Below are 18,669 nucleotides of genomic sequence, written 5' to 3'. Positions count from 1 at the left end.
AGCCGGCCGGCTGGTCGTTCATTCTATCGCTTCAGTTGCCAGAGACGCGACCCAGTCGTGTTCTATATCTATGTACCCAGTCGTTCGTTCTAAATGTTCCGTTGCCATGCTGGCTGGCAACATACTTATCCTTCGCTTGCTAGGTAGCCAACTAACACAGTCATGTCAAACAGTGCAGCCAGAATAACAGCAAAGTAGCTGTTTAGTGACATTTATTTGGATACATACATAACAATTTAAATTTGCTCTCTCATCAGGACACTGTTCAGAGGAGCTAGCCAACTACACAGCTAACGCAATCACTTGAAAATGAAGCTTGAAAGATGGTACACTAGGTGTATTTTGTTTCATTTTACATTATTTTTTGACATGTTAATCCTCAATTGGACAGTAGAGACAGAATTTCAATATTGAAACTATGTTGCAAAGGTCAGAGAGACGGACAGGAAGGTTTATACAAATCTCTGCTGTTGAAAAGGTCAGAGAGACGGACAGGAAAGTCTATACAAATATCTGCTGTTGAAAGCAAATCCTAGTCTAAAAAAAACGGAAGATAATGTTAAAAATAAAAAATATCCTTTTTTACAGTGGAAATCAGGATTATAAATTGCCTGGCTGGGTCAGGTTTATAAATTGCCTGGCTGGGTTGATGAGACAGTGGATTGCTCAGTGAGATGGAACAGTAAATAGCATTTCAACATCATAGCCTTGTGGAACAGACACTGGCTGGAAAGCGATTTTAACCAATCAGCATCCAGGATAAGACCCACCCGTTGTATAAAATAATAGAATGATGCATGATATTTGATACATTATAGCAGAAAACCCTGGTCATGGTTTCATGTGTCTGTCTGATCACCCTGTTCTCATTTGAAGCATGTGGAGGCAAACAACAAGTAAATAATTTCCCTACCCATCCCGTCCAATCCTTACTCCCAACACAAACCCTCTCTTCTCTCACTTCCCTGTCCCCTCTCTCTTTCCCTCCTCTTTCACCTTTCTCCCCCATTCCCCAGAGTGCCTGAGCTCTGAGGTTAATGGAGTCCAGAACTCCAGAGAGAGGCCTGGCAGAGGAAGCAGCCTTCCCCAGCCTGGAGGCAGCGTGCTGGGGTAATAACAGCAGGCCTCTTCCCTTCTCCTGGATCCCCTCCAACCAAGCTCCTCGGCCAACCTTCCCTCTGCTTGATTTATTTATGAAGTTTATTTGAACAATGTACAACAAAAACATAAGTCTCAGAAATTAGAAGTGACGTGTTGCACCAGATTTATCTAACAACTCATTTATATCTGCGGTCCTTCTTTATTTATCTTACTTTCTCTTGTTGTTTACATAAAGGTCTATTTTTCACATTATGTCCCACCCACCCTCTTTGTTTTCTTTACTGGCCTTGTCCTGCTATAGCATTCCCTGTCTCGTATTCACTCTCCGGTATCATCTCTCTCCCTCCCTCTCCGTCTCTCTCTCTCTGTCTCCGTCTCCGTCTCTCTGTCGCTCTTTCTCTCTCTCCCTCCCTCTCCGTCTCTCTCTCTCTGTCTCCGTCTCCGTCTCTCTGTCTCTCTCTCTCCTCTGTCTTTCTCTCTCTGTCGCTCCCTCGCTCTCTCCCTCCCTCTCCGTCTCTCTATCACTCTCTCCGTCTCTCTCTGTCTCTCTCCTCTGTCTCTCTCTATATCTCGCTCTCTCTGTCTCTCTCCCTCCCTCTTGTCTCTCTCTCTCTCTCTCCCTCCCTCTCCGTCTCTCTCTCTCTTTCCTTCTCTCTCTTTCTCTGTCTCTCATTCTCAGGTCACTGTGTATTGTAAGTCTGTCATGCTAAGCTCTGCTCTTCAGGCTGGAAAAGGGGAGGAGAAAGAGAAATAAACTAAGGGAGGAGATATTTTCTCTCCCTCTTCGTGCCTCTGTAAGCTGCGTGCCTGTCTGCTCTCCTCGTGTGCATGCAAGAATGTGCAGGTTGCCTTCTTTTCATTTCACCCCTCCTCCCCTCTCCTTTTCTCTCCTCCCCCTCTTTCTCTGCTCAATCCCTTTTTTCTGTCCTTTCTTCTACCTTCCTATTCTCCCTCCCATCTCTCCTCCTTCTTCTACCTTCCTATTCTCCCTCCCATCTCTCCTCCTTCTTCTACCTTCCTATTCTCCCTCCCATCTCTCCTCCTTCTTCTACCTTCCTATTCTCCCTCCCATCTCTCCTCCTTCTTCTACCTTCCTATTCTTCCTCCCCTGCTTACTTTCCTTTTCTTAAATTCTCCCCGCCCTTCTCTCTATTCCTCTCTCTCTTCCCCCCTCCCTCTCTCTGCTGTGGAAGTCATGCGGCGGGCACAGGCAGGCTGGGTTTGTTTGCCTGACTGCCCTCCAGGAATGAAAGCTGGGACACATAAACACTCCTTTATAAGCCCACAGGCTGCTGGAGCGACTGCAGAGAGGATGAGAAGGAGGCTGAGGAGGAGGGAGAGGAGAAGATAAAATGAGAGGAGCGATGAGGAGAAATCGAGAGGCGGATTATGACAACGGAGGCTAAAGGATCGAGGCCTGCTGAAGTGTGATACTGTACTAAACGTTGATGACTTATTGATCCACACAGACTGGTTTAAATCTCGCTGGATCGTTTAAGAAGTCTCTCTCTCTCTCTCTCTCTCTCTCTCTCTCTCAACACTGCAGGCTACACTAGAGATATTAACTCACACACTGGTTTGCAGACAGTTATGTGAGACTGCTGTATAGCTCAGGGTTCAGTAGGGGCTCAGCTAACGTCACACACACTAATTCGATTCAGTGAATAATTCAATGTTTCGTTGTTGCTCCAATGAATGCATACTTCACCGCTTCTCTCTGTCTCACAAACACGCATCATTTCATACTACTTGTATACACACATACAACCATATACAGTGCCTTGCAAAAGTATTCATCCCCCTTGGCATTCTTCCTATTCTGTTGCATTACAACCTGTAATTTACATTTATTTTTTATGTGGATTTCATGTAATGGACATATACAAAATAGTCCAAATGGGTGAAGTGAAATGAAAATAATAAGTGGTGCGTGTATATGTATTCACCCACTTTGCTATGAAGCCCATAAATAATATCTGGTGCAACCAATTACCTTCAGATGTCACATAATTAGTTAAATAAAGTCCACCTGTGTGCAATCTAAGTGTCACATGATCTGTCACATGATCTCAGTATACACACCTGTTCTGAAAGGCCCCAGAGTCTGCATCACCCCTAAGCAAGGCGCACCACCAAGCAAGCGGCACTATGAAGACCAAGGAGCTCTCCAAACAGGTCAGGGACAAAGTTATGGAGAAGTACAGATCAGGGTTGGGTTATAAAAAAGATCAGAAACTTTGAACATCCCACGGAGCACCGTTAAATCCATTATAAAAAAGAATTGAAGAATATGGCACCACAACAAACCTGCCAAGAGAGGGCCGCCCACCAAAACTCACAGACCAGGCAAGGAGGGCATTAATCAGAGAAACAACAAAGAGATCAAAGATAACCCTGAAGGAGCTGCAAAGCTCCACAGCGAAGATTGGAGTATCTGTCCATAGGACCACTTTAAGCCGTACACTCCACAGAGCTAGATTTACGGAAGACTGGCCAGAAAAAAAGCCATTGCTTAAAGAAAAAAATAAGCAAACATGTTTGGTGTTTGCCAAAAGGCATGTGGTTGACGCCCCAAACATATGGAAGAAGGTACTCTGGTCAGATGAGACTAAAATTTAGGTTTTTGGCCATCAAGGAAAACGCTATGTCTGGTGCAAACCCAACACCTCTCATCACCCTGAGAATACCATCCCCACAGTGAAGCATGGTGATTGCAGCATCATGCTGTGGGGATGTTTTTCATCAGCAGGGACTGGGGAACTGGAAACTGAAACCTGTTTCAGTCTTCCAGAGATTTGAGACTGGGACAGAGGTTCACCTTCCAGCAGGACAATGACATTTACATTTACATTTAGCAGACGTCATTTAGCAGACGCTCTTATCCAGAGTGACTTACAAATTGGTGCATTCACCTTATGATATCCAGTGGAACAACCACTTTACAATAGTACATCTATATCTTTTTTTTGGGGGGGGGGGGGGGGGGGGTTAGAAGGATTACTTAATCCTATCCCAGGTATTCCTTAAAGAGGTGGGGTTTCAGGTGTCTCCGGAAGGTGGTGATTGACTCCGCTGTCCTGGCGTCGTGAGGGAGCTTGTTCCACCATTGGGGTGCCAGAGCAGCGAACAGTTTTGACTGGGCTGAGCGGGAACTGTGCTTCCACAGAGGTAGGGAGGTGAGCAGGCCAGAGGTGGATGAATGCAGTGCCCTTCTTTGGGTGTAGGGACTGATCAGAGCCTGAAGGTACGGAGGTGCCGTTCCCCTCACAGCTCCGTAGGCAAGCACCATGGTCTTGTAGCAGATGCGAGCTTCAACTGGAAGCCAGTGGAGTGTGCGGAGGAGCGGGGTGACCCTAAGCATACTGCTAAAGCAACACTCAAGTGGTTTAAGGGGAAACATTTAAACATTTAAATGTCTTGGAATGGCCTAGTCAAAGCACAGACCTCAATCCAATTGAGAATCTGTGGTATGACTTAAAGATTGCTGTACACCAGCAGAACCCATCCAACTTGAAGGAGCTGGAACAGTTTTGCCTTGAAGAATGGGCAAAAATCCCAGTGGCTAGATGTGCCAAGCTTATAGAGATATACCCCAAGAGACTTGCAGCTGTAATTCCTGCAAAAAGTGACTCTACAAAGTATTTTTTTTAGGATGGGGGGGTTCTTTCTTTTTTCTTACTTCTTGTTTGTTTTACAATAACAAATATTTTGCATCTTCAAAGTGGTAGGCATGTTGTGTAAATCAAATGATACAAACCCCTCAAAAATATATTTTAATTCCAGGTTGTAAGGCAACAAAATAGGAAAAATGCCAAGGGGGGTGAATACTTTCGCAAGCCACTATAAAGGATACTCAATGCACATACACACACACACACACACACACACACTTGGACTGATTGAAGTTTGCCTACAGCTCATTAAAACTCACAGCCTCAATTATTCAGTAGGTCTGAACAGGTTTTTTCTGGAGAGATAGAGGAAGGATGGAGAGATGGAGGGATTGAGAGAGGAATGGAGGGATTGAGAGAGGGATGGAGGTGAAGGTGGAGGGATTGAGATAGAGGGATGGAGGGATTGAGATAGAGGGATGGAGGTGAAGGTAGAGGGATTGAGGTGAAGGGATGAAGGTAGAGGGATGGAGGTGAAGGTGGAGGGATTGACGTAAAGAGATGAAGGTGAAGGTGGAGGGATTGAGGTGAAGGGATGATGGTAGAGGGATGGAGGTGAAGGTGGAGGGATGGAGGTAAAGGGATGAAGGTAGAGGGATGGAGGTGAAGGTAGAAGGATGGAGGTGAAGGGATGAAGGTGGAGGGATGAAAGTGGAGGGATGAAGGTAGCGGGATGGAGGTGAAGGTGGAGGGATGGAGGTGAAGGGATGAAGGTAGAGGGATGGAGGTGAAGGTAGAAGGATGGAGGTGAGGGAAGAAGGTAGAGGGATTGAGGTGAAGGGATGAAGGTAGAGGGATGGAGGTGAAGGGATGAAGGTAGAGGGATGTAGGTGAATGTAGAGGGATGGAGGTGAAGGTGGAGGGATTGAGGTGAAGAGATGAAGGTAGAGGGATGGAGGTGAAGTTGGAGGGATTGAGGTGAAGGGATGAAGGTAGGGGGATGGAGGTGAAGGAGGAGGGATTGAGGTGAAGGGTTGAAGGTAGAGGGATGGAGGTGAAGGTGGATGGATTGAGGTGAAGGGATGAAGGTAGAGGGATGTAGGTGAAGGTGGAGGGATTGAGGTGAAGGGTTGAAGGTAGAGGGATGGAGGTGAAGGTAGAAGGATGGAGGTGAAGGTGGAGGGATTGAGGTGAAGAGATGAAGGTAGAGGGATGGAGGTGAAGGTGGAGGGATTGAGGTGAAGGGATGAAGATAGAGGGATGGAGGTGAAGGTAGAGGGATGGAGGTGAAGGTGGGGGGTTTGAGGTAAAGAGATGAAGGCAGAGGGATGGAGGTAGAGGGATGGAGGGGATGGTAGAGAGATGGAGGTGAAGGTGGAGGGTTTGAGGTAAAGAGATGAAGGCTTGAACGTTCTGGCGATGTAGTACATTTTGTCCTTTCTAGCATGGCCATCTAGTGAATAGCGTTGTTCAGGGCACACATTTTTTTTATATTTTTTTATTCATCCATTATTTTACCAGGTAAGTTGACTGAGAACACATTCTCATTTACAGCAACAACCTGGGGAATAGTTACAGGGGAGAGGAGGTGGGATGAATGAGCCAATTGTAAACTGGGGATTATTAGGTGACCGTGATGGTATGATGGCCAGATTGGGAATTTAGCCAGGACACCAGGGTTAACACCCCTACTCTTACGATAAGTGCCATGGGATCTTGAATGACCTCAGGGAGTCAGGACACCCGTTTAACGTCCCATCCGAAAGACGGCACCCTATACAGGGCAGTGGGGCATTGGGATATTTTTAGACCAGAGGAAAGAGTGCCTCCTACTGGCCCTCCAACACCACTTCCAGCAGCATCTGGTCTCCCATCCAGGAACTGACCAGGACCACATAGATACCGTTCTCTACCAGCTCCAAGCTGAAACCCCATTCTGGCTTCAAGCTCTGGTATGCAGTACACTAATGTCTTCGTCACTCTCACACACATACTCACTTCCTGGTTTAAGCTCAGGTCCGTACTGCTCCCATGATGCCCAGCTGTAACCAATGAACATTCCAGTTGAGCTTGTTTTACTCCTTTCACATTTCTGCCCTAAGCCTTTAAGGGGGCTAGCGACCAAATATGTGCAGACTTGTGTCCGAACTGTGCTTGACCTTTTATGAGGGATCTGTGCTGGACCCAGTGCTCGTGAACTTGTAGACCCCAAACTGAGGAAAGGGGTGTGTATGTGGGTGTGTGGGTGTGTGTGTGTGTGTGTGGGGGGGGGGGGGGGGGGTAGGCACGGCACAATGCACTGAGGGGTCGGGCATAGCATGTTTGTTCGACCTCCACCTCACCTCGGGGTGTCTTTCTCTCTGTGACCTCTGAACTATTAGCTGTCTGCCCGCTTACTGTCATGTCTGGCTGTGTAGTCCCTTGACTGTAAGACTGACATTGAACGGCAGCTGGGTGTATCTTTATATGACATTTATATGAGCACTCCTTCAGAACTGAGAAGATCTCCCTGAGATCTGCTGGACAGCTAATAGTTCAGAGGTCACAGAGAGAAAGACACCCCAAGGTGAGGTGGAGGTCGAACAAACATGCTATGTCCGACCCCTCAGTGCATTGTGCCGTGCCTACCCCCCCCCCCCCCCCCCCCCACACCCACATACCCACACACCCACATACACACCCCTTTCCTCAGTTTGGGGTCTACAAGATCTCCCTGAGCTGCTGGAAGTGGTCTACGATGATGACGCTTCTCTCCTTTTAGTAAAGAACAGCATCAGTCTTACTGGGCATGCTCCGTAGAGCTCCACCTTTGTCTCTTTCATAAACCTAGTAACTATTTAATTATCTCTTTTTAGTTCTATCCGTTTCTCTCTCTTTCACACACACTCTATATCCTATCTCTCAATGTAAGGACTTTATTGGCATGGGAAACATGTTGACACTGCCAAAGCAAGTGAAGTAGATAATAAACAAAAGTGAAATAAACAAAAATTAACAGGAAAAAAAGTTCCAAAAGAATAAAGACATTTCAAATGTCATATTATGTGCAAATAGTTAAGGTACAAAAGGGAAAATAAATAGACATAAATATGGGTTGTATTTACAATGGTGTTTGTTCTTCACTGGTTGTCCTTTTCTTGTGACAACAGGTCACAAATATTGCTCTGTGATGGTATTTCACCCAATAGTATGTCAAATGTTATTTTTCATTTGATGGTATAGAAGGCCCTTCTTGCCTTGTCTCTCAGATCGTTCACAGCTTTGTGGAAGTTACCTGTGGCGCTGATGTTTAGGCCGAGGTATGTATAGTTTTTTGTGTGCTCTAGGGCAACAGTGTCTAAATGGAATTTGTATTTGTGGTCCTGGCAACTGGACCTTTTTTGGAACACCATTATTTTTGTCTTACTGAGAATTACTGTCAGGGCCCAGGTCTGGCAGAATCTGTGCAGAAGATCTAGGTGCTGCTGTAGGCCCTCCTTGGTTGGGTATAGAAGCACCAGATCATCAACAAACAGTAGACATTTGACTTAAAATTCCAGTAGGTTAAGGCCGGGTGCTGCCGACTGTTCTAGTGCCCTCGCCAATTCGTTGATTTATGTGAAAAAGAGGGTGGGGCTTAAGCTGCATCCCTGTCTCACCCCACGGCCCCGTCGAAAGACGTGTGTGTTTTTTGCCAATTTTAACCGCACTCTTGTTGTTTGTAAACATGGATTTTATAATGTCATATGTTTCTCTCTCTCAAAGGGGTGGGGGGACTTCTAGACTTAAAGGGGTTGGGGGACTTCTTAGACTTAAAGGGGTGGGGGGGACTTCTAGACGTAAAGGGGTGGGGGGACTTCTAGACTTAAAGGGGTTGGGGGACTTCTTAGACTTAAAGGGGTGGGGGGGACTTCTAGACGTAAAGGGGTGGGGGGGACTTCTAGACGTAAAGGGGTGGGGGGGACTTCTAGACGTAAAGGGGTGGGGGGACTTCTAGACGTAAAGGGGTGGGGGGGACTTCTAGACTTAAAGGGGTGGGGGGGACTTCTAGACGTAAAGGGGTGGGGGGGACTTCTAGACGTAAAGGGGTGGGGGGGACTTCTAGACGTAAAGGGGTGGGGGGAACTTCTAGACTTAAAGGGGTGGGGGGGACTTCTAGACTTAAAGGGGTGGGGGGGACTTCTAGACTTAAAGGGGTGGGGGGGACTTCTAGACGTAAAGGGGTGGGGGGGACTTCTAGACGTAAAGGGGTGGGGGGGACTTCTAGACGTAAAGGGGTGGGGGGGACTTCTAGACTTAAAGGGGTGGGGGGGACTTCTAGACGTAAAGGGGTGGGGGGAACTTCTAGACTTAAAGGGGTGGGGGGGACTTCTAGACTTAAAGGGGTGGGGGGGACTTCTAGACTTAAAGGGGTGGGGGGGACTTCTAGACTTAAAGGGGTGGGGGGGACTTCTAGACTTAAAGGGGTGGGGGGAACTTCTAGACGTAAAGGGGTGGGGGGGACTTCTAGACGTAAAGGGGTGGGGGGACTCCTAGACGTAAAGGGGTGGGGGGACTTCTAGACGTAAAGGGGTGGTTTGGGGACTTCTAGACGTAAAGGGGTGGGGGGGGACTTCTAGACTTAAAGGGGTGGTTTGGGGACTTCTAGACGTAAAGGGGTGGGGGGGACTTCTAGACTTAAAGGGGTGGTTTGGGGACTTCTAGACGTAAAGGGGTGGGGGGGACTTCTAGACGTAAAGGGGTGGGGGGGACTTCTAGACTTAAAGGGGTGGTTTGGGGACTTCTAGACGTAAAAGGGTGGGGGGGACTTCTAGACGTAAAGGGGTGGTTTGGGGACTTCTAGACTTAAAGGGGTGGGGGGACTTCTAGACTTAAAGGGTTGGTTTGGGGACTTCTAGACGTAAAGCGGTGGTTTGGGGACTTCTAGACTTAAAGGGGTGGTTTGGGGACTTCTAGACGTAAAGGGTTGGTTTGGGGACTTCTAGACGTAAAGGGTTGGTTTGGGGACTTCTAGATGTAAAGCGGTGGTTTGGGGACTTCTAGACTTAAAGGGGTGGGGGGGACTTCTAGACTTAAAGGGGTGGTTTGGGGACTTCTAGACGTAAAGGGTTGGTTTGGGGACTTCTAGACGTAAAGCGGTGGTTTGGGGACTTCTAGACGTAAAGGGTTGGTTTGGGGACTTCTAGACTTAAAGGGGTGGTTTGGGGACTTCTAGACGTAAAGGGTTGGTTTGGGGACTTCTAGACTTAAAGGGGTGGTTTGGGGACTTCTAGACGTAAAGCGGTGGGGGGACTTCTAGACTTAAAGGGGTGGTTTGGGGACTTCTAGACGTAAAGGGGTGGGGGGACTTCTAGACTTAAAGGGGTGGTTTGGGGACTTCTAGACGTAAAGGGTTGGTTTGGGGACTTCTAGACTTAAAGGGGTGGTTTGGGGACTTCTAGACGTAAAGGGTTGGTTTGGGGACTTCTAGATGTAAAGCGGTGGTTTGGGGACTTCTAGACGTAAAGGGGTGGGGGGACTTCTAGACTTAAAGGGTGTGAACAGGGAGTACAGCAGAGGGCAGAGGACACACCCCTGGAGTCCCATGTGTTAAGAGTCAGTGTGGAGGAGGTGTTGTCATGCCGTGACCTGTCAAAGAGAGAGAGGAGGCACATAACAGTCCTGGTGAAAACTCTGTTCACGCATGTGAGGGAATCACTGATATGTCAGTGATTGGACAAGTGATATGCATGTTTATTGCCTATTACTTTCATCAACCAACCAGATCAGATCTGTGATGATTTCGAGATAAGGAGGAAGGCTGGGTTCAGAAGGGCATGGTGACTGTTCCTTTCTTAGCTGAGCGTCGTGCCACAGCTGCATGGATTCTACCTTTAACAATTAACATGACATGTCAAGATCTCTCATCTCCCTGAAACATGAATGGACCTCACTTGCCTGTTTGTTACAATTGAATAATTAACTTCTGGTTTCTAGTGGTGCTTTAACATGGTGAACCTCTCTCCTCTCTGACTAAGGGTTCTTTCTACATGGAAACAAAAGGGTTCTACCTGGAACCAAAAATGGTTCTCCAGTAGAGCACTTTGTGACATCAGCTGATGGGCTTTATAAATAAATTTGATTGATTGAGGGAACGAGGGAAGGAGGGAGGGGTGGGAGGACTCAGGAAGGGGCAGGGTTGGAAGGGGCTCATTCCCAGTGAATACATGTGGAATTAATGGGAAACGACAGGAAAGGGCTGAATGTGTTTCACCTCCTGAAAGCCTAGAGGATTACAACACACACACACAAGCTCTCTCTCACTCTCTCTCACACACACACACACACACACACACACACACACACACACACACACACCACACACACACACACACACACACACACACACACACACACACACACACACACACACACACACACACACACACACACACACACTAACTCTGCTTTCTCTCACACATTATAAACTTTATTCATTGTGACATTCAGAATCTGAATTCTAATATTCAATACGCAAAGCTACTCTTACATCAGTGCGGTCTCGTACAGGGTTCTAGTTTATGAATCCCTCTTTCCTTCTGTTTCCCCTCCATCCCTCTCGTTTCACTGAAAGGCACCAGTCTGCTTCAAAACCCCATGACACTGAGTCTTTCTCACAGAGAAGGGAGGGAGACAAACAATTTGACCTCCTTCATCAGAACCAATAAGCAGTGAAAACACAAATACATAGAAAAGAAAAGGGGAAAAAAACACAAAAGCGAGGGGAGAAAGAAAGAGAGAGGAGGAGAGAAGGAGAGAGAGGAGGGGAGAAGGAGAGAGAGAGGAGGGGAGAAGGAGAGAGGGGAGGGGAGAAGGAGAGAGAGAGGAGGGGAGAAGGAAAGAGAGAGGAGGGGAGAAGGAGAGAGAGAGAGAAGGAGAGGAGGGGATAAGGAGAGAGGAGAAAGAGCAGGAGTAGAACAGAGCACTAGAGGAGAGGATCAGACTGCTGGAGGAGAGGGTGAGGGGGATGGAGGAGAGGATCAGACTGCTGGAGGAGAGGGTGAGGGGGATGGAGGAGAGGATCAGACTGCTGGAGGAGATGGTGAGGGGGATGATGTGTGACAGAACAACCCATTAGAGAGGTGGCCACACCTGCAGAGAAGCCAGCAGAACAGCCCACCTCAACTCCCGAAAAAAGTCTCGAAACCACAGCAGAACAGTCCACCCTAGACCCTGACCATAACGTCGACATCACTGCGGGACAGACAAAGGAAGGGCAAGGCCAGGGGATCCCACTCCCTCTCAGCACCCCCCCCTGTCAGCCACCCTGATAGCCCTCCTGACAACCATCCCACACCCACTGAGGACATACACAAAGCACAGATTGTACTCCTTATGGACTCAAAACAGGAAATATATACAAGAAAATAAACTTTTTCCCAAACACAGTGTGTCTAAACTCTGATGTCTAAACACTCAGTGTTCCCTAGACCTTCTGTCTGAGGACCAACTAGGGTCTAATGGAAAAAGCTTCTTCTACTTTCCCCAACGCACAAGTCGTTATCTCCACCCTGCTACCATGAAAAGACTTCCACCCTGTTACCATACAGCAGGTTAACACAAGTATTTCCTGTGACTGTGCCACAAAACCAAATGTTTTCCTGCCCCACCACTCCACCCTGGACTTGAACAGCCTCTATGACCAGGTCTACCTATACAAGGCAGCAGTGCCCACCTTCGCCCAGACCCTAAAGGACATTGCTCTCAAACGCAGCCCCAATACTCCACACAGGAGCAACAGATCAATAGATACCCTGCCCAGACCAGCGAGACACTCTCCCAGACCTGCAGGACCACCCTGGACCTACACATAGAGGACCCACGCCACCAGTATACATCCACACCCCAACCAATCAACACCCCCCTAAGTCAACCAAGCCCACACCCCATCTAGGCCCCCTCAGATCAGAACTATGCCCCTCTTTCCCACCCCATGCACCCCACTCCAGCAAAGAGGGCCTCAACATGGAAGTCACACATACACCCAGGCCATGAGCAAGCAAACAGGCCCAACCCCCACTCTTACACTAGCCCAAGCCAATGGCATGTACCAGACGCTCAGCAGGCTCCTCTCACACTTACTGGCCTGAGGCTAAACCACACAACCAACAACATTGGACACTTTATAGAACACAAAGCCTTCACTATCTCATCCTGGAATATCCAAGGCCTGAGGTCATCTGCCTTTGGCCTAAAGAGCAGGAACCTGGAAACTTTCTCCAAAGAAATCGGAAATACAGACATTGTCATCCTACATGAAACATGGTAGAGAGGAGACAGACCCACTGGTGGTCCTCTAGGTTACAGAGAGCTGGTAGTCTCATCCACCAAACTACCAGGTGGTAGAGAGGAGACAGACCCACTGGTGGTCCTCTAGGTTACAGAGAGCTGGTAGTCTCATCCACCAAACTACCAGGTGGTAGAGAGGAGACAGACCCACTGGTGGTCCTCTAGGTTACAGAGAGCTGGTAGTCTCATCCACCAAACTACCAGGTGGTAGAGAGGAGACAGACCCACTGGTGGTCCTCTAGGTTACAGAGAGCTGGTAGTCTCATCCACCAAACTACCAGGTGTGAAACAAGGAAAGGACTCAGGGGGTATGCTAATGTGTTATAGAGTAGACCTAACTCACTCCATTAAATTAATCAAAACAGGAACATTTTACATCTGGCTAGAAATTAATAAGGAAATGATCTCAACAGAGAAAGATGTCCTCCTGTGTGCTACCTATATCCCCCCAATAGACTCACCATACTTTAATGAAGACAGCTTCTCCATCCTGGAGGGGGAAATCAATCATTTCCAGGCCCAGGGACATGTACTAGTCTGTGGCGACCTAAATGCCAGAACTGGACAAGAACCAGACACCCTCAGCACACAGGGGGACAAACACCTGCCTGGAGGTGACAGCATTCCCTCCCCCATATACCCCTCTAGACACAAATATGACAACATTAACAACAAAAACGGGTCACAACTCCTGCAGCTCTGTCGCACTCTGGGTATGTACATAGTCAATGGTAGGCTTCGAGGGGACTCCTGTGGTAGCTACACCTATAGCTCATCTCTTGGCAGTAGTACTGTTGTAACGGTCGTCGTATAAAGGGGACCAAGGCGCAGCGTGTTGAGGGCTCATCTTTTCTTTTAATGAAAACACTTAAAGAAAACAAAAACGACAGCCAACAGTTCTGTCAGGTTATATTAACAAAACAGAAAACAACTACCCACAAAAACAAAGAGAAAAACAGGCTGCCTAAGTATGGCTTCCAATCAGAGACAACGGTAGACAGCTGCCTCTGATTGGAAACCATACCCGGCCAAAACATAGAAAAACAAAACATAGAATGCCCACCCACTTATCACACCCTGACCTGACTAAACAGAGAAAACACAGCTCTCCTAGGTCAGAGCGTGACAGTACCCCACCCCCCCCCAAAGGTGAGGACTCCCGGCCGCAAACCTGAACCTATAGGGGAGGGTGCGGGTGGGCATCTATAATTGGCGGCGGCTCTGGTTCAGGGCGTAGCAACCCCACCGCCCGCTGATCCCCCCGCTTCTCTGTGTCCGGAGGAACCAGACCGTGGATCATCGCCGGAGGCTTTGGAACGCCAACCGCCGCTGAAGACTCTGGGCTGAAGGCCGCCGCTGAAGACTCCGGGCTGCGGACCGCCGCCAAAGACTCCGGGCTGCGGACCGTCGCCGAAGACTCCGGGCTGCGGACCGTCGCCGGAGGCTCCGGACTGGGGAGCATCGCCGGAGGCTCCGGACTGCGGAGCGTCGCCGTAGGCTCCGGACTGGAGAGCGTCGTTGTTGGTTCCGGACTAGGGACCGTTGCTGCAGGCTCCATGCCATGGATCGTCAATACAGGTTCCGTGCCATGGATCATCACTGGAGGCTTTGTGCAATGGAACATCCCTACAGGCTCCGGGCCATGGATCATCACTAGAGGCTTCGTGCCACAGATCATCTCTACAGGCTTCGGACCATAGATTATCACTGGAGGCTTTTCTTGTGGAGCTGGAACAGGTCTCACTGGACTGGAGAGACGCACTAAGGACCGGGTGCTCAGAGCAGGCACCGGCCGTACTGGGCTATGGAGGTGCACTGGAGGGAGAGTGCGAGGAGCAGGCACTGGACATACTGGGCTATGGAGGCGCACTGGAGGGAGAGTGTGAGAGGCAGGCACATGCTCACCACAATAAGCACGGGGAGTTGGCTCAGGTCTCACCCTTGGCTCAGCCAAACTACCCGTGTGCCCCCCCAAAAAAAAAAATTGGGGGGCTGCCTCTCGTTCTTCCCCGGTAGGCTACGATACCTGTCTATTACCTGGCCCCAAGTCCAGTTTCTCCTTTCGGTCCACTCCTTCATCGACCAGGTATCCATCTCTGCCCGGGCACACCGCTTGATCCAATCGTGGTGGGTAGTTCTGTAACGGTCATCATATAAAGGGGACCAAGGCGCAGCGTGTTGAGTGCTCATCTTTTCTTTTAATGAAAACACTTAAACAAAGAAAACAAAAACGACAGCCAACAGTTCTGTCAGGTTATACGAACAAAACAGAAAACAACTGCCCACGAAAACAAAGGGAAAAACAGGCTGCCTAAGTATGGCTTCCAATCAGAGACAACGATAGACAGCTGCCTCTGATTGGAAACCATACTCGGCCAAAACATAGAAAAACAAAACATAGAATGCCACCCAGCTATCACACCCTGACCGAACTAAACAGAGAAAACACAGCTCTCCTAGGTCAGAGCGTGACAACTGTAGACTACTTTATCACTGACCTCAACTCACAGTCTCTCAGAGCGTTCACAGTCAATCCACTGACATCCCTATCAGACCACAGCAAAATCAGTCTACTTGAAAAGAGCAATACTCAATAATGAGGCATCAAAGCCAAAGGAACTGAGTAATATTAAGAAATGCTATAGATGGAAGGAATGCAGTGTGGAAACTAAAATCTAAACGTTATATTTGATCTCTCAGTTTCCCTATCAAATCTAAAAATGCCAAACCGAAAACCGAAGAAAATGATCAAGAACGCCAAAATGGTTTGATGAAGAATGCAAAAACCTAAGAAAGAAATTGAGATACTTGTGCAAACAAAAACATAGAGACCCAGAAATCCTGAGTCTACACCTTCACTATGGTGAATCACTGAAACAATACAGAAATACAGTGGCAAGAAAAAGCATGTGAACCCTTTGGAAATACCTGGATTTCTGCATAAATTGGTCATCAAATTTGATCTGATCTTCATCTAGGTCACAACAGTAGACAAACACAGTCTGCTTAACCTGTTGGGGCTAGGGGGCAGTATTTTCACGGCCGGATAAAAAACGTGCCCGATTTAAACTGGTTACTACTCTTACCCAGAAACGAGAATATGCATATCATTAGTAGATTTTGATAGAAAACACTCTAAAGTTTCTAAAACTGTTTGAATGGTGTCTGTGAGTATAACAGAACTCATATGGCAGGCCAAAACCTGAGAAGATTACATACAGGAAGTGCCCTGTCTGACAATTTGTTGTCCTTCTAGGGCATCTCTATCAAAAATACAGCATCTCTGCTGTAACGTGACATTTTCTAAGGCTTCCATTGGCTCTCAGAAGGCGCCAGAAAGTGGAATGAGAGCTCTGCAGTCTCTGGGCGAAAAACAGCAGGGGTTTTTGTGAGTGGTCCTGCTGAGAACAATGACACTGAGGCGCGCGTGCACGAGACGACTCCATTTTTTTCTTTCTCTCTTTGAACGAATACAACGTCGCCCGGTTGGAATATTATCGCTATTTTACGAGAAAATTGCATAAAAATTGATTTTAAACAGCGTTTGACATGCTACAAAGTACGGAAACGGAATACTTTGAATTTTTTTGTCACGAAATGCGCCCGCATGTCACCCTTCGGATACTGACCTCAACGCACGAACAAAACGGAGCTATTTCAATATAACTATGGATTATTTCGAACCAAAACAACATTTGTTGTTGAAGTAGAAGTCCTGGGAGTGCATTCTGACGAAGAACAGCAAATGTAATCCAATTTTTCTTATAGTAAATCTGAGTTTGGTGAGGGCCAAACTTGGTGGGTGTCAAATTAGCTAGCCGTGATGGCCGGGCTGTCTACTCAGAATATTGCAAAATGTGCTTTCGCCGAAAAGCTATTTTAGAATCTGACACCGCGATTGCATAAAGGAGTTCTGTATCTATAATTCTTAAAATAATTGTTATGTATTTTGTCAACGTTAATCGTGAGTAATTTAGTAAATTCACCGGAAGTTTGCGGTGTGTATGCTAGTTGCTAGTTCTGAACATCACATGCTAATGTAAAAAGCTGGTTTTTGATATAAATATGAACTTGATTGAACAAAACAAGTACGAAGAAAAAACACAAATGTATGAAATAAAAAATAAAAAAATGAAATGTATGCATTCACTACTGTAAGTCGCTCTGGATAAGAGCGTCTGCTAAATGACAAAAAAAAAATAAATAATAATAATAATAAAAAAAACATGCATGTATTGAATAACATAATGTCCTAGGAGTGTCATCTGATGAAGATCAAAGGTTAGTGCTGCATTTAGCTGTGTTTTTGGTTTTTGTGACATATATGCTTGCTTTGAAAATGGCTGTGTGGTTATTTCTGACTATGTACTCTCCTGACATAATCTAATGTTTTGCTTTCGCTGTAAAGCCTTTTTGAAATCGGACAGTGTGGTTGGATTAACAAGAGTCTTATCTATCAAATGGTGTAAAATAGTCCTATGTTTGAGAACTTTGAATTATGACATTTTGTGGTTTTAAATTTGGCGCTCTGATGTGTCACTGGCTGTTGAATAGTGCGAGACGATTTCGTCCCACCTACAAACTAATAACACACAATTATAGGTTCATGTCTTTATTGAACACACTGTATAAACATTCACAGTGCAGGGTGGGAAAAGTATGTGAACCCTTGGATTTAATAACTGGCTGACCCTCCTTTGGCAGCAATAACCTCAACCAAACATTTTTTGTGGTTGTGGATCAGACCTGCCCAACGGTCAGGAGGAATTTTGGACCATTCCTCTTTACAAAACTGTTTCAGTTCAGCAATATTCTTGGATGTGAAGGTCATGCCACGGCACCGCAATCGAGTTGAGGTCAAGACTCAAGTGACTGGACCACTCCAGAATTTATGAAGAAATCCAGGTATTTCCAAAGGGTTCACATGCTTTTTCTTGTCACTGTACACTATGGAAAAAGAAGGAACAGCACATAAGAAATCAGCTCAATGTAATTGAAGAATTCATAGGCTCAAACCACTTCTGGTAAAATTGGAAAACACTAAACAAACAACACAAAGAGTTATCTATCCAAAATGGAGATGTATGGATAAACCACTTCTCCAATCTTTTTGGCTCTATAACAAATAACAAACAGCAAAAACATATACTGTACATGATCAAATACAAATCTTAGAATCAACTATTAAAGACTACCAGAAACCACTGAGTTCTCCAATTACCTTTAATGAACTATAGGACAAGATACAAACCGTCCAACCCAAAAAGGCCTGTGGTGTTGATGGTATCCTCAATGACATGATAAAATATACAGACCACAGATTTCAATTGGCTATATTAACTCTTTAACATCATCCTCAGCTCTGGCATCTTCCCCGATATGTGGAACCAAGGACTGATCCCCCCCCATCCACAAAAGTGGAGACAAATTTGACCCCAATAACTACTGTGGGATATGCGTCAACAGCAACCTTGAAAAAATCCTCTGCATTATCATTAACTGCAGACTTGTACAGGTCATTCAGTGAAAACAATGTACTGAGCAAATGTCAAATTGGCTTTTTACCAAATTATCGTATGACAGAACACATATTCACAATGCACACCCTAATTGACAAACAAACAAACCAAAACAAAGGCAATGTCTTCTC

The sequence above is a fragment of the Salmo salar genome, chromosome 09, assembly GCF_965601325.2.
Source record: "Salmo salar chromosome 09, fSalSal1, whole genome shotgun sequence".
Classification (NCBI taxonomy): domain Eukaryota; kingdom Metazoa; phylum Chordata; class Actinopteri; order Salmoniformes; family Salmonidae; genus Salmo; species Salmo salar.
Note: the sequence above shows the minus strand (reverse complement) of the source record.